The sequence below is a fragment of the Rhinopithecus bieti genome, unplaced genomic scaffold (assembly GCF_001698545.2).
Source record: "Rhinopithecus bieti isolate Rb0 unplaced genomic scaffold, ASM169854v2 scaffold_14700, whole genome shotgun sequence".
NCBI classification, from domain to species: Eukaryota; Metazoa; Chordata; class Mammalia; order Primates; family Cercopithecidae; genus Rhinopithecus; species Rhinopithecus bieti.
In genome coordinates, this window is record NW_016808194.1 from 608,525 (window position 1) to 620,793 (window position 12,269).

Below are 12,269 nucleotides of genomic sequence, written 5' to 3' on the forward strand. Positions count from 1 at the left end.
CAGCTCCTGGATTCATTGATTTTTTGAAGGGTTTTTCATGTCTCTTTCTCCTTCAGTCCTGCTCTGCTCTTAGTTATTTTTGCCTTCTGCTAGCTTTTGAATTTGTTTGCTGTTACTTCTCTAGTTCATTTAATTGTGATGTTAAGGTGTTGATTTTAGATCTTTCCTGCTTTCTCTTGTGGGCATTTAGTGCTATAAATTTCCCTCAACACACTGCTTTAAATGTGTCCCTGAGATTCTGGTACGTTGTGTCTTTGTTCTCATTGGTTTCAAAGAACATCTTTATTTCTGCCTTCATCTCGTCTTTTACCCAGTAGTCATTCAGGAGCAGGTTGTTCATTTTCCATGTAGTTGTGTGGTTTTGAGTGAGTTTCTTAATCCTGAGTTCCAATTTGATGTCACCGTGGTCTGAGAGAGAGTTTGTTGTGATTTCTGTTTTACATTTGCTGAGGTGTGCTTTACTTCCAACTGTGCAGTCCATTTTGGCATAAGTACAATGTGGTGCTAAGAAGAATGTACATTCTATTGATTTGGGGTGAATAGTTTTGTAAATGTCTATTAGGTCTGCTTGGTACAGAGCTGAGTTCAAGTCCTGGATATCCTTGTTAACCTTCTGTCTCATTGATCTGTCTAATATTGACAGTAGGGTGTTAAAGTCTCCTATTATTATTTTGTGGGAGTCTAAGTCTCTAAGGACTTGCTTTATGAATCTGGGTGCTCCTGTATTGGGTGCATATATATTTAGGATAGTGAGCTCTTCTTGTTGCATTGATCCCTTTACCATTATGTAATGCCCTTCATGGTCTCTTTTGATCTTTCTGGTTTAAAGTCTGTTTTATTAGGATTGCAACCTCCACTTTTCTTTTGTTCTCCATTTGCTTGGTAGATCTTCCTCCATCCCTTTATTTTGAGCCTCTGTGCATCTTGGCAGGAAATGGGTCTCTTCAATACAGCAGACTGATGAGTCTTGACTCTTTATCCAATTTGCCAGTCTGTGTCCTTTAATTGGGGCATTTAGCCCATTTACACTTAAAGTAAATATCGTTATGTGTGAATTTGATCCTGTCATTATGATGTTAGCTGGTTATTTTGCCCATTAATTGATGCAGTTCCTTCCTAGCATCAATGGTCTTTACAATTTGGCATGTTTTTGCAGTGGCAGATACCGGTTGTTCCTTTCCATGTTCAGTGCTTCCTTCAGGAGCTCTTGTAAGGCAGGCCTGGTGGTGACAAAATCTCTCAGCAGTTGCTTGTCTGTAAAGGATTTTATTTCTCCTTCACTTATGAAGTTTAGTTTGGCTGGATATGAAATTCTGAGTTGAAAATTCTTTTGTTTAAAAATGTTGGATATTGGCCCCTCCTCTCTTCTGTCTTGTAGAGTTTCTGCCAAGAGATCTGCTGTTAGTCTTATGGGCTTCCCTTTGTGGGTAACCTGACCTTTCTTTCTGACTGCCCTTAACATGTTTTCCTTCATTTCAACCTTGGTGAATCTGACAATTATGTATCTTGGGGTTGCTTTTCTCGAGGAGTATCTTTGTGGTGTTCTCCAACTTGGTTCCATTCTGCCTGTCACTTTCAGATACACCAATCAAATGTAAATTTGGTCTTTTCATATAGTCCCATATTTCTTGGAGGCTTTGTTCATTCCTTTCTACTCTTTTTTTCTCTAAACTTCTTGCTTTATTTCATTAATTTGACCTTCAATCACTGATACCCTTTCTTCCACTTGATCAAATCGGCTATTGAAGCTTGTGCATGCCTCATGTAGTTCTCGTGCCATGGTTTTCAGCTCCATCCGGGCATTTAAGGTCTTCTCTACACTGTTTATTCTAGTTAGCCATTTGTCTAATATTTAAGGTTTTTAGCTTCCTTAAGATGGGTTCGAACATCCTCCTTTAGCTCAGAGAAATATGTTATTACTGACCTTCTGAAGCCTACTTCTGTCAGCTTGTCAAAGTCATTCTCTGTCTAGCTTTGTTCCACTGCTGGTGAGGAGCTGCGATCCTTTGTAGGAGAAGAGGCACTCTGAATTTTAGAATTTTCAGGTTTTCTGCTTTGGTTTCTCCCCATCTTTGTGGTTTTATCTACCCTTGGTCTTTGATGTTGGTGACCTACACACGGGATATTGCTGTGGATGTCCTTTTTGTTGATGTTGATACTATTCCTTTCTGTTCATTAGTTTTCCTTCTAACAGTCAGGTCCCTCAGCTGCAGGTCTGTTGGAGTTTGCTGGAGGTCCACTCCAGACCCTGTTTGCCTGGGTATCACCAGCAGAGGCTGTAGAACAGCAAATATTACAGCCTGATCCCTCCTCTGGAAGCTTTGTCCCAGATGGGCACCTGCCTGTATGAGGTGTCAGTTGGCCCCCACTGGGAGGTGTCTCCCAGTTAGGCTACATGGGGGTCAGTGACCCACTTGAGGAAGCAGTTTGTCCATTGTCTGAGCTCAAACACCATTCTAGGAGAATGACTGCTCTCTTCAGAGCTGTCAGACAGGGACATTTAAGTCTGTAGAATTTGCTGCTGCCTTTTGTTCAGCTATGCCCTGCCCCCAGAGGTGGAGTCTAGAGGCAGTAGGCCTTGTTGAGCTGCAGTGGGCTCTGCCCAGTTCAAGCTTCCCAGGCTGCTTTGTTTACCTACTCAAGCCTCAGCAATGGTGGACACCCCTTCCCCTGCCAGGCTTCCACCTCACAGTTTGATCTCAGACTGCTGTGCTAGCAGTGAGCAAGACTCCGTGGGCATGGGATATAATCTCTTGGTGTGCCATTTGCTAAGACCATTGGAAAAGTGCAGTGTTTGGGCGGGAATGTCCCATTTTTCCAGGTAATCTGTCACAGCTTCCCTTGGCTAGGAAAGGGAAATCCCCCAACCCCTTTCACTTCCCAGGTGAGGTGATGCCCCCCACCCTACTTTGGCTCACCTTCTGTGGGCTGCACCCACTGTCCAACCAATCTCAATGAGATGAACTGGGTACCTCAGTTGGAAATGCAGAAATCACCCGTCTTCTGCATCGATCACACTGGGAGCTGCAGACCGGAGCTGTTCCTATTCGGCCGTCTTGGAATGAAGTCTATGAATATTGTTTTAATCCACTAAGTTTGAGGGTAATTTATTATGCTACAATAGATAACTAAATCAAGAACACTTAAATATGTAATATCTTACATAGTAGAAAAGTAGATAAAGTGTGGTATATCTATATACAATATAAACTAGAATAAGGTTGAAGACTATTTGATTATATAAAAATAATATCTATGTAGTTATATATATGACCTTCGATGAAGACCAAATCAATTCCTTTAGAAGACCAAGAGGTAGAGAAACTAGAGCATGAAGCCAACATCCAGAAATTATAGAAAAATACTTTTCTGTAGATATATAAAAGATATAGAAAAATCCTGATTTTAGTTTTAAGGTATTCTGTTTTTTATCAGCTAGTATTCAGGGATGTAAACAAAAAACAGTCTGCATAGCTTGACCATGAATCTTGTGATTTAATGCAAGAAATTAGAAAATGGTTGGAAGTTCTGGGGAAGCTTAAGAGGGAGGGTGGTATTGCCCAGACAGCAAGCAGCTTCCAGTGTCCTTGCAAGAACCCTAGGGACTATACTTGCTGCTGGTGCCACCAAAGGACTAAACAGGAAGTACAACCTTACTGCAAGCACTGTTGGCTCTTCTACCTAAGGTGTAGCAGAAGCAGACAGATTTCTATCACCATTCTGTCTTCTAACACCCCATGGAGATCTTCCATGGGAAGACTTTCCCTTAAGCCCGACTAAAAAGAGGGTCTGATAAATGTGTTTCCAGTAGAATGGTGGGTGTAGAGCTAAGTGCCAATAAACAATGTCTGCCACACACATTAAACCAGTTTTAATATTTTCCTTTGATCAATGACATATATTTTTCAAGACTATAATTATCACAAGATTCATGGTATAAAATTCCTCAAGCACCTTACATTAGTTTTATAAATTAAGTCCTAAATTAATACTGTATTCACATGAAAACAACTACATGAATACACTGATTTCACCATATATGAAATTAAAGGATTCAGGATTTTAAAATGCCACTAAAACCCTGTTGTATTAGTGAGTTTTTGAGTGAACAATTCAGTTAATTTAGTCAAAACAATTTATTCAGAAATGCCTTATATGTAATTTTTATAAGTCTGGTATGCCCATGTTTATATCCCCATTTCATTGAGAAAAAGTAGAAAAAATAATGAGTTAGACATGAATGCTTTAAGATACAAATTTTTTTTTTTGCCCTTGTTCATTCATGGAATTTTTTGAGATTCGAAATATACCTTGAACAATGCAGGGGTTAGGGGTTCCCAAAACTTAATTACTAGTAGCCTACTGTTGATGGGAAGCTTTACCAATTACATAAACAGCCTATTAACACATATTTTGTATATGTATTATATGCTGTATTCTCACAATAAAGCTAGAGAAAAGAAAATATTATTAAGAAAATCATAAGGAAGAGAAAATATATTTACTATTCATTAAATTAAAGTGAAACATCATAAAGGTCTTCATCCTTGTCATTTCCATTGAGTAGGCTGAGAAAGAGGAGGAATTGGTCTTGTTGTCTCAAGGGTGGCAGAGGAGGTGGAAAGGAGGCAAGAGAGGCAGGCACACTCCCTATAGCTTTATGGAAATGCATCATAATTTCTGCCTGAATTTTGCTTTTCATTTCCCTAAAATGTTTGTATAGGTACTAATGCTTCATCCACTATTTGCTTTAGTTTCAGTGCCCATGTCATAGAAGGATGCGTGTTCTAAAAGAAGTTCAAAGCAGTCTTCAATAATGACAGCCCTTCTGCAAGATTGTGTAATATCTACTTGTTTGCGGGCACTGCTTCTTGTATATCTTCTTCCTCACATTCTGTCACGGATTCAGAAGCAGTTATCTTCACCAAGTCATCTTCTGTTAATTCCTCTGGTTTGGTGTCTCTCTAATTTTACCAAGTTCCATGTCTTGATCCACCCCTTCCCCCACTGTTTTTGTCATATCCACATTTTTCATGATTTCCTTGACTGGCTCTGTTGCAAATCCTGTGAAGTCATGTATAACATCTGGACACAGTTTTCTCCAGCAAAAAGTTATTATTTCAGGCTTGATGGCTTTCATGGCTCCTTCTATAACAACAGTGGCATCTTCAATGGTGTAATCCTTCCAGACTTTTATGATACTGTCTCTATCAGACTTCTTTTCCATGGAGTTGACAATCCTTTCCATAGCATACCACATGTAATGAAACTTCAAGGTCCTTATGACCTCCTTATTTGGAGGTTGAGCTAATGACACTGAGTTTGGGGACAAGTAAATCCTTTTGACACTGTTGGTGTTAAACTCATGGAGTTCTGAGTGGCCAGGAGCATTGTCTATTATCAAATGAACTTTAAAAGGCAGTTTCTTATGGCAAGGTGCTTCCTGACTTCAAGAACAGAGCATCAGTGGAACCAATCCAGAAAAAGCGTTCTTGTTGTCCAGGCCTTCTTGTTGTACAACTAAACTACTAGAAACTGGTGTTTATCTCTTTCCCTTAAGGCTGAGTTGTTAGCAGCTTTATAGATAAGAGCAGTCCTCATCATAAATCCTACTCCATTTGCACCAAACAGTGGAGTTAGCTAATCCCTTCCTGCCTTAAATCCTGGTGCTCATGCCTCTTCTTTTCTAATAAATGTTTTTTGTGTTGCTTTTTTCCAAAATAGGTCACTTTTGTCTGCAATAAAAACTTGTTCAGGCAGATATTCTTTTTCCTCAATGATTTTCTTGAATGGCATCTAGGAACTTTGCTGTCTCTTGGTCAGCAGAATCCTTGACATGTTTTCTAAGCCAAATCTCTTTCTAAAAATATTAAACCATCCTTGGCTGTCATTAAACGTTCCAGCTTTAGATCCTTCACTTTCCTTTTGCTTTTAGTTATCATATCATGAACTCACATTTTCTCAAATCGTAGTGGAGTCTATAGATACAACTTTCTTACAGCAATCCAGCACCCACGTGAAAGCTAATTTTCAATATGAGATAATTGCAAAAACTGCAAGGCTTTTGTGTCTGCTGCTGTAGCTACAGCAATTGCTTTATTACTTTGTCTTTGTTTCATTTGTAATGGTCCTTACATTGAATTCATTTATGTTGAAATGATGAGCAAACACAGCTGCAGACCTCAATCTATGGTACATATCAAACAATTCAATGTTTTCTTGTAAAGCACTTTTCTCTGCTTCTTGGGAGCACTTCTAACATCACTAGTGACACTTTGTATGGGTCCCATGGTGTTTGTTATTCAAGGTTTATGGTATTGCAGTAAGACAAAGATGAAAAATATGCAAGAACTGCGAGTGATCATTTTTTACTGGGGTGCACAATTGACTGGAGATGTTGCTCACAAGGAGATGATTAGCCTCACACAGCATTTTAAGCCGACACTTGAGCTCACCACAATAGAAACAGAAGGTGGCTACAAAATTATTATAATAGTACAATATATACTACAGTGAATTTTATGTGGTTATGATTTAATTATGCATATTTACATTTGTTCACATTTCTCTTGACTGAATGGCAACATGTACAGTCTGTGTTTGTGTGCCTACCTTTTGATAATAGACCTGTATATGTATTATGGTAATAAATAATAGAATGACTAGTATCTATGTGTATTTTATATAATTGTGACATACTTAATTTTTCCTAATTTTTTTGATATCTAGACTATGAAGTTCATCTGCTAAATCTCCAAAAAATCTTCCAATATATTTATTGAAAAACAATCTGCATGTAAGTGGATTATATAGTTCAAATCCATGTTGTTCAAGGGTCAATTGTATGCAGTCCTGCCATTGCTAGCCACATCAGACAATATTCAGTGCCTTGAATATTTTACACAACATTCCCACAGGCAATTATTTATTCTTCTCTCAACTTGGTCAAGTGTTTTAGGCATGCACAGGAAGGGAGTCAGGTCAGCAATTAACTTTTATCTGATTATTACTCTAATTTTTAGAACTATCTAAATCTTTGTTTCATCTATGCACTCTCACAAAAGGCCTTTGCTTCACTGTTAGAGAGTATGCTATTTGAGAACAGTGCCCACATTCTGAATTTAATAAATGATTAGCAAAGACCAAGATGTTCCAAGCACTTTGGTAGGCGCTACCATACATCTCTTTTTAGTTCTAACACCATGAGCCTCACATTCTGCCTGGCCTGGATCTTGTGCTTAGTGAGCAGTTATCAAACGACTGATTAGCTGAAGAAAAAGTACAGATTCAAAGGAACTAAAGCTTTTCCATTATACTTTTTCCACTGATTATTGTAACACATTTATTTCCAATCTCCCTTTAGAATCCCTGATAACTTTTCAATGGCATGTTCTGCTGAGGAGAGAAAAACCTGGATATCTTGCTTTAATGCTTAGATTTATACAAGTAATTAGCTTTCTTTCTTCTTGAGGAGACACAATTAGTCATGACTTTGGTCCTCTTCCTTAAAGAGCATAGAGAACACTCAACCACAATCTTCATACTCCTTGTATGAGCCTTTTCTAAACTTAGAGGAGTGGTAGCATGACAGCTGCTTCTAAAGGCCGCTGTTGGGGAGGAAAGTGTGAGTGTCGATATTTGCATCTGAAAATCTGTGCTCAACACTAGTGTATTTTACAAGGCCCTGGAGTAAGTAAGAGCCTTTCTTCTTACCCTTACCCTTTATCCTTGTTTGTTAATCGGAATGAACAATTTAAACTGCCAATGTTGACAGGAGGGCCTGAAAGAGTAACAGGCCAGGGTCAATAATGCAATTGGCTCAGATGTCATTGGAAGAAGGCGGATGGCAGAGTGAGCACAAGTGTTCACCTCTGCTCCTAGTCTATCACTTACTGAAGTGATAGAAATGGAATTTTCAAAAGACATAAACTCATAAAGACAAGGAGAGGAGGCAATGGCAAAACACTGTGAAAGTTGGAAAGCATGGAAGAAAACCAAAAAGTTAAATTTTAAATGAAGATGAGAATGTTAAAAGCAACCAGATGCATACTACAGAACACCACAAAAGGCTCAGAAAGGGGCATCATCTATTATCAATTACTTTCTATTCCCTAGAAGTGGGGGTAAAGTGGGACTGCAAATGGATGAGTTCAAAGTCTGTATACAAAGTGCTTAGATCCCAAGATCATCTCCCTGACTTAGTGAATGTCCCACCTTATCAGAAGACTAGAGATTTATCCTCCAGTGAGGAAAACAGAGAGTCTCTGATCTGCTAACAGAGAGTTAGCACTGTTAAGAGTAGGAATGTCTGGAAAAACTGGCTAGCCATATGTAAAAAAAGCTGAAACTGGATCCCTTCTTTACACCTTATACAAAAATTAATTCAAGATGGATTAAAGACTTAAATGCTAGACCTAAAACCATAAAACCCTAGAAGAAAACCTAGGCAATACCATTCAGGACATAGGCATGGGCAAGGACTTCATGTCTAAAACACCAAAAGCAAAGGCAACGAAAGCCAAAATAGACAAATGGGATCTTATTAAACTAAAGAGCGTCTGCACAGCAAAAGAAACTACCATCAGAGTGAACAGGCAACCTACAGAATGGGAGAAAATTTTTGCAATCTACCCATCTGACAAAGGGCTAACATCCAGAGTGAACAGGCAACCTACTCATCTGACAAAGGGCTAATATCCAGAACCTACAAAGAACTCAAACAAATTTGCAAGAAAAAAATAAACCCATCAAAAAGTGGGCAAAGGATATTAACAGACCTTTCTCAAAAGAAGACATTTATGCAGACAACAGACACATGAAAAAATGCTCATCATCACTGGTCATCAGAGAAATGCAAATCAAAACCACTAATGAGATACCATCTCACACTAGTTAGAATGGCATCATTTACAAAAGTCAGGAAACAACAGGTGCTGGAGAGGATGTGGGAGAATTGGAACACTTTATTACTGTTTGTGGGGGCTGTAAACTAGTTCAACCATTGTGGAAGACAGATATGGCAATTCCTCAAGGATCTGAACTAAGAAATATCGATTCCCCAAGGATCTAGAACTAGAAATACCCATTTTCGATCCAGGCCATCCCATTGCTGGGTATATACCCAAAGGTTTATAAATCATACTGCTTTTAAAGACACATGCACACTTATGTTTACTTGCGGCACTATCACAATAGCAAGGACTTAGGAACACCCAAATGCTCCATCAATGATAGGACTGGATTAAGAAATGGTGGCACATATTACACCATGGAATTACTATGCAGCCATTAAAAAGGAATGAGTTCTCTGTCCTTTGTATGGACGTGGAAAGCTGGAAACCATCATTCTCAGCGAACTATGGCAAGGACAAAAAAACCAAACACCACATGTTCTCACTTATAGGTGGGAATTGAACAATGAGAATACTAGGACACAGGAAGGGGGACATCACATACTGTGGCCTGTCATGGGTGGGGAGAGGGATAGCATTAGGAGATATACCTAATGTAAATGACGAGTTAATGTGTGCAGCACACCAACATGGCACATGTATACATATGGAACAAACTTGTACATTGTGGACATGTACCCTAGAACTTAAGGTATAATAATAATTTTTTAAAAAGAGTAGGAATGTGATACTAAGGTAAGGGAGAAATTGTGAAAGCCTGTAGGTAGAATCTTGAGATATCCCTACTCCCACTTCTCCACCAGTCCTCTTTCCTTAACAAGTTCTCAGAATGGTCTATTAGGAAGGCTTATCCTCCAAGAAAGAAGAATCAAAGATTCTACTCGGAAACCGGACCAATTCTGGGGAAAAAGCCCAAATCTGTAACATGGGTTATTCCCCATTATAATACCACTCAAAGAAGCCCACAGAAAAGTCCCAGTACAATGCCATGCAATAAGGCCCACAATTTACCAATCCATGCAAACTCAGCTTCTGTTCTCTTAAATATGAACAGAGAGTCATGAATCAGCAGAAAACTAAGAAAAATCTCTATTTGAAAGGCAGAAACCAAAACAAACAGAAGAGAGCAATTTGGAAAAAAGAGGAAAATAATATACAAATATATCATTAATAACCTCAGAGAACTGAGAATATGCTATACAAATGGAACATTTAAAGAAAACCTTTTGGAAATTAAAACTATGTTCGAATGCATTTAAAATTTCAATAGAGAGAATACATTTTAAAAGTTCAGAGAATTTCTCCAACAGGTGTGCAAAATGGTGGCTTTTTTAAAAATGAGGAGGCAATTGACAAGTAATAAAACTGAAAAAGTTGTGTGGGCATGTTTTATAGCAATATGGACATAGTCAAACATATAAAATTGGAAGCAGTTGTCTTTTGGAGTTGAACATGGTGGTCATGTGGGCAAAAGACTGCTTTTTATTATTATTATTTAAGTTCTGGGATACATGTTCAGAATGTGGAGGTTTGTTACATAGGTATACATGTGCCATGGTGGTTTGCTGCACCAATCAACCTGTCATCTACTTTAGGTATTTCCCCTAATGCTATCTCTCCCCTAGCCCCCCACCCCCCAACAGGCCCTGGTGTGTGATATTCCCCTGTGTTCATGTGTTCTCATTGTTCAACTCCCACTTATGAGTGAGAACATGTGGTGTTTGGTTTTCTGTTCCTGTGTTAGTGTACTGAGAATGATGGTTTCCAGCTTCATCCATGTCCCTGAAAAGGACATAAACTCATCCTTTTTATGGCTGCATAGTATTCCATGGTGTATGTGCTGTTTTTAGCAACAAATCTTATATAACTCTTTAAAATATTGTCATGTATAACTTTAATGAAAATAAATAGTTTTTCTAAGCAGCATGGAATTTGCTTCTGGCTTTTAAAATCTTAGCTCTGCTACTTACTAGTTTTGAGCATATTTCTGAACTTCTTTAATGTCTCCTTATCTCTATACTGGAGGGAATAATATCTACTTCACAGAGTTGTTATGACTATCAAATATGACAATAAATGCACAGAATTAATCAAACAGTGGTAAATATTAAGGGCACAATAAATGTTAGCCATTATTTTTATTCCGTAGGTTAACTAGAAACAAATTTCTTCCTCATTTGCCAAGGGAATTTCTCATTGCATCCTTTCTTTTGATAACAGATGTAAGAGGTTTTGAAAAGAAACTATATGTGTAGGGTTGTCTGTGGCCTTTATAGAACCACTGACAAACCAATGGTTTCTATAAAGCCCCTGGTACCTGTTGCTATACCTGTTAACTATCTAATGTATATCAGACACATAGTCTGGAATGGAACGTTCATGAGGATGACGAAGAGAAGCTGATGTGAAGATTCTTGTTTCATGATAAATAAAGTTATTTTCATGTTGTTAATTATTCTTGTCCCAATAGGTTTTCTAGCCATGAAGAAATAAAGATAGTAGCAATATTTGTGGTAGCCAGAATGGTACTCCAAAGAAGTCCATGCCCAACTCCTGGAATCGGAATATGTAAGTTTGCAAATATAATTAAGGTTACTAACCTTAAAATAGATTTTCCTGGATTATCTGGATGGCCGAATTGAAAGCAGAGAATGCCCTCCAGGTGGAGGGAAGAGAAAGGTGGAATGACGAGTTGATGGGTGCAGCACACCAACATGGCACAAGTATATATATGTAACAAACCTGCACATTATGCACATGTACCCTAGAACTTAAAGTATAATAATAATAAAAAAGAAGTCATAGAGGTTCGAATCAGGAGAGAGACTCAACCTGCCATGTTTACAGCTACTTGGAAAGCATGAAAAGAATGCCAGTGGCTTCTAGGAGCAAATACCAGTCCTTGGCTGACAACCAGTAAGGTAATGAAGACCTGAGTTCTACAGTTGCAAGAAACTGAATTCAAGAATTATCTCCTCAGAGGTGCCAGTAAAGAGTGCAGCTCTGCCAACACCTGGAGTTAGGCTTTGTTAAACGTTAACAAAAGATCCAGTCGTGCCCACCCAGGCATCTGACCAACAGAAATTGTGCTACAATAAATTTGTGTTGTCTTAATCTACTAAATTTGTGGTAAATTGTTATAGCAGCAAAGAACACTAATATAATATTCAAACAGTTCATAGTAATAATGCCTCATCTGATTCAGAATAGATAGTCCAATCTACTGGATTAAGCATATCTTCAGAGATTTTACAACACAAAAACCTAACATTATAGCAGCTTATATTTCAAAAGAAGACTTTTATGATATAAATATTCAGTACTTTTATCTTCAAGAAATAAATGAGGCTTGACGGA

At 38.3% G+C, this 12,269-nt stretch overlaps 1 long non-coding RNA gene across 2 annotated transcripts in view; it reads left to right on the forward strand.

The window, feature by feature from the left end:
* LOC108537922 (uncharacterized) overlaps positions 1 to 11,572 on the forward strand; it is a 51,027-nt gene extending 39,455 nt beyond the window's left edge. For both annotated transcript variants that reach the window (XR_001887945.1, XR_001887946.1), the window contains 2 exons: positions 6,730 to 6,796; positions 11,383 to 11,572. This is a non-coding gene — a long non-coding RNA (uncharacterized LOC108537922). The remainder of the gene's footprint in view (positions 1 to 6,729; positions 6,797 to 11,382) is intronic.
* The last annotated feature ends 697 nt before the right edge of the window (positions 11,573 to 12,269 follow it).